This window comes from Pyrus communis, mitochondrion (assembly GCF_041283825.1).
Source record: "Pyrus communis mitochondrion, complete genome".
Taxonomy (NCBI): Eukaryota; Viridiplantae; Streptophyta; class Magnoliopsida; order Rosales; family Rosaceae; genus Pyrus; species Pyrus communis.
The window spans coordinates 129,870-135,000 of NC_065229.1; positions in this window are offsets into that span (position 1 = coordinate 129,870).

Below are 5,131 nucleotides of genomic sequence, written 5' to 3' on the forward strand. Positions count from 1 at the left end.
ATAGGCTATCGATCCCCCTTCTTCTTTTGGTTCCCGCCCTCCGGACCTACCAACTTCATCTTGACTAGAGTTCATTTCCCGCGAGTACCTTCCTATCAATCTAACTTCTTATTACATAGAACCTTTCCTTCTTCTTCTTAGCTCACAGCTTCTCCTTCTATGAGAACTGAAGTGGTGAGGGCAATCTGGAAGATTTACTTCCCCGGCTGGATTCTATCCTTTTCACACCCTTCACTACATAAATACAGGAACCGAGAGAAAGAGTTCTACCTGAGCTAACACCATGACAGGGAGAAAGTTTATGCGCTTAGAACGTGGCGTGCTATTCTACATTTCGTGCCTATCGTATCTATCCGGGAATCCCCTACTTCGCGAGACTAAGCAAAGATAACATATTGAAAGGATTGAACTTATCGAACGAGGCCTATTCAACTACAGGAATTTCTTCTGGTTCGCTACTTAGATTATTGGATTGGACCGAAACCGGCCCATTATAAAGCTGGGGGTGAGCTACTTACTTACTTTACTTTCTTCCTTGTGGGAATGGCCGATTCACTACTCCCTCGAACTGTCTTATCACTTTCCTGGTTCACAACTAGCTCTATTTTATCTTTCTCCTTTGGCTTTCAACACTAGAACAGTTCCTTCAAAGGAAAGAAGGAATTAACAGTCAAAGACTTCCGGCACAGGCGCACAGAACAAAGACAATAGGACTGGACCGTTCAAGCAGAATCGTAGCTTTTTCAGCTTGAGCGCATCTCCTTACTACAACCTTCCTTTTAGACTACTGGTGCGCTACTCGATAGCTTCCGTTTCGACTATTTAATCTATTTCTAGTTCGAAAAGAAGTTTTGTTACTGGGCTTAGAAGAAAGCTTAGGAAACACATTCAATTGACTGATAATACCCGAACCGTGAAAAAATGAGTTTATGCGCTTATAAGTTGGCCTTCTAGGATCAATCCTGAACGGCCAAGTCCCCTGCCAACCAAACTACGAATTCTCATTTCTTTGACCGATAGGAACCTCTTTATGTGATTCAAGAAGTGGATTAGCTTAACTAGACTAATCGACTTCAAACCTATCTTGAGAAAGCCAATCCAAGGCTTATAGGAGGGAGTTGAAAACGACAAGCAATTACCTCTTTCTTTCCCCACGCCTTCTGCCTCGATTCGGATGATGCATTCCACTTTGTTGACTTTGACTTTTCAATCCCTGACCGTTCACTTGAACACGGAAGCTTTCAAGCAGAGACAAAGCAGGCAAGAAGGAATTGACTTGCCGATTGAACAAAACGAATTATATTGGCATTACTGAAATCGCATTTTATTCGCCAGAGTCGTTCTAAAATGACTTGATTCGCTCACCGTAGAATCTATATTTAGTGATGAGGTGAGGACCGTTGCCTGTTGAGGACTTCCGACTTGGATTACCAGTTTCTCATTCACCTGCGAACAACTAGGGACAGATAGAGGTGGGATACCAGAGAGAGATCGTACTTTTCGAAGTTTATCTTTCAGCTTTCACCACTCGAACACTTCCTTCAGAAAGATTGGGATGAATTCTGATTAGGGAAGCCGGCACGCACTGGGGACAGCTAACAACGTGTAGTGACTGTACCACTCTCTTTGACTCACATCGGGCACTCCACCGTCATGATTTAAGGAAGCAGGCTAGCTAGTGCTATAGATATAGATTGAGTCCGGCAAGCTTTTAAGTAAATACAAGGTGCTCCACTTCTAGAATATTAAGTAACTAATTGGTGAAGAAGGAAGGTTAGCTTAAAAGAAGTCATTCATTGGCGAGGAAGACTGATCTCTTTTACACAAGGTCGAGAAGTCACTCAGGTATACAATATAGAAGAAATGCGGTTGATAAGCGCCCTGGAATTCCATTCTAATAGAGCGGCTCGAGGTCAAATCCATGTTCCTAAGTCAAGATGAAGCGAATACTAAAGTAAGAAAAGGAAACTGAAACTCATCCCGTTCAAGCGTATGAGAATCTATAGTTTCTAGCCTGAGACGAAAGCATTGGGACTCCTACTTGCTTGCCCGCGCTGATTGGACAGAAAGCCTTCCTTTACTACCACCGACTGAAGACCGGATTGTTACCAGAGAAAGGAATGACTATAGGCACGGAACTGGCTTTTTACCCTTTCTTTGCCCCGCTAGCTGACTTGCCTGCGCTTTTTTCTCGAACTCTAAGAGCGGATTTAAGGAATTTGCTTGATAGCATCAAGTAATGGGAGATTTATTTGGACTTTCTTAAACATCTCCATGATTTCATTGTAATGAGTGTGTCTTTCTTGGGCGCAACCAACCGTTGAGGATATGGAGGCTTGGTGTTCTCTAAGAATGAATTTTCTTTTCTTGTTTCGGAGATACATATCTTTAGTTGAGGTATCCCAAATGAGCCCTAAAAGTGGCAGAAGTAGCCAGCCATTAAGTAGGTTTAGTCAGTTCACTAGGAAGAAGTAAACCACTCACCCCCAGCTTTATAATGGGCCGGTGGAAGACAGAAACGTCTATTTTCCAAGAAGCAAGCGAGGGAATTCCCTGTTGTTACAAAAGAGAGCTAAACAAGTCAATGCGCATCGTGGAACTATACTATATGTCCCTCGGCCGGATCAAGCAGCGGGGTTGCTTCAGAAGCAAGTAAAGGCTCAAGGCAAGCTCAGGTCACCAGAAAGTGGGCATCAGAAATAGGCCTTTTTTCTATTTCTAAGCACTCAATAAATGCCACTTTCAATAATAAAGGGTTATTCACATGCACCGATCAGAACCGTACTTAACTTACCAATCAGAATGCCGTGGTGGAACCGCAGGGACTGCAAGGTGAAAGCATTACTTTGATTCAACTGATCGGTCGGTCTACGCCCTTCGTGGAGCATGCAGTTCTCCCGAAAAAGACTTGTTAGAGAAGAGGGGGCTATTTCGTATCAAGGTTTGGAAGAGATATGTACTAGAAGCGACTCCTTGGCATAAGCACTAAGTGAGTTACTCCCTAATCTTCTGATCAATCCGAACCTTCTAACTCCTCCTATCTTGTAGCTGCTTTTGCCAGATCTGATTGAAGTAGGTGAATCAAAGGATATCTCAGACAGGCAAAGTCATTCTATGAGCACTTGTGCCACTTTGTGAAGAAGTCCTTATCTGCGGTTAGCGAAGTACTTATCTGGCGCTGCTGCCTATGAATTCTGTTTCAACAGCTGCTACCCGCGGTCCTGAGCCCGTTTTAGAGACCATTTCACTACACAGAAATAGAAAGACCCGGCTTCCACAACTACAACTAAGGCAGGAACAGCTAATTACATAGTGGGTTCTAAAAGAAGCTGCTTCAACCGTTCGCACTAACCTCCCGGGCAGCGTTCACTACACTCGAAGCAATACAAAGCTTATTCTTTCCTGAATCAGACAATGATGCTTGTGCTTTCGCAGGGATTGGCGCAGACTACGCAAAGACCCTATATGAACCCCTATTTGTCGCAGCACATGAGGAACCGAGCTGCAATCGTGAATGCCAGAGCATTTCACTAAACTATAAGAAATACGCAGTTATGACTTGCTTAGCCAGTAAAACGTTATCTATTCACTCAGCTCAGTTACGAGCAAAAAAGAGGAAACGGCTCCCAATAGCTTGCAGCAATACGAAGCTGTATCTTGCTTAACAAAGAAACCTATCATTCCATGCTGCGCATTTCATTCCCAGCGAGCAAGCAAGAACACAAGAAAGAAGGGCGGCCGGCAAGAGCAAAGAAAAGAAGAGCAAACCCCTCTTAGCTAACAAATATGAACCCCTTTCGAGTACCCCTGGCATAGAAATAGAAAACACAACTAAATTTGATAACAAAATGTCCATTACATAACACAATACTAAAACCCCACGGAGACACTCACTCAGAGAGTGCCAAACTAACGAGAACTGCTCCAACAAAAACGCCCCTCACCTTATTTTTCACACCGAAATTGAAGAAGCGCCCACTTACCCCTCTTTCTAGAAAGACAGAAAGAAATAAGGATGGTTGATCGACATGGACTGAAAGGAAGTGAGTCATACGCGCGGAGATGAGCTTGCGAATCTGAAACGTTGTGGAGAATGCATTTCAAAGGTAGAGCGAAGAACCGTAACTACCATAACTACTTAAGTAGGTCTACGACCACTAAAGAAATATACTAAGTAGAGAACGAAGCGAACGAACTACCTTCTTTCCCCTAGAGTTGTTTGTTTTCCGCCTTTCGGTCAGATCGAGGTGGATTTGGTTTACCTTATGGTGGAATGTTGTGATTTAATCACTTCTCTAGGTCACATCCCTCACTTATGGAAGTCATGATCGAGCAATTGTTTTTGGTTTCATTCTTTCATTCTTCTCTGCGATGGTTGCAAGTTTCACTCCCCCGTGGTTGATTCGCAAGCAAGCTAATCTCCTAGTTTGATTTCTCGTTGTTAAGTAGTCTGGTTTGGCCTGTAGTTGTTGTTACCTATAGCATTTATTGGATTCGTGGAGTTCGATATCATCACCAACTCTATTGCATTAACTAAGGCGTTCTCGCTGAGTCCACAAGTGTCCACTGGAGATTGTGACCAAGAAATGAGCCGACCTAGCTTCTTTCTTTCAGAACCTGCTTTTCTTGTTTTCATTTCAAGCGTGCCGTAAGCCTAATATAGATGTACTGAGATCGGGCGACAAGAGGTACTTGCCCTCCGCATGCCGGGATCATAAACGCATGATTTGGACCGGCTCGATAAGGCATTACGTGAGCTTTCGGGGCTGGGGAGAAGGCCCTTTTGGTCTGGAGATGGAAGTTGATGACGCGAGATACTAGTCATTTTGAGTAAAAGGAGCGCTCACCTTTGGCGCCTCTTCTTGGCAGTCGAGTATGCAAACCCCCTTTCCTCACGGAAAGCCTTACTCTAAGATCGACCGGGTAAACTTAGTCTTTCTATTCTTATTCAGAACCCACCCCAGATTAATCAACAAATGGGCATCGAAGGTAGGGACTCACTCGACCTTTGGGGAGAAGGGAGGTTACTTGCTCATTAGGGGGAAGGGGGAAACTTCTGCTCCAACGGCTGCTTCTGTTGGTTAGAAAGACTTCCTTTAGTCTATTCTTCTTTCTTCCGGTGATGGTACCT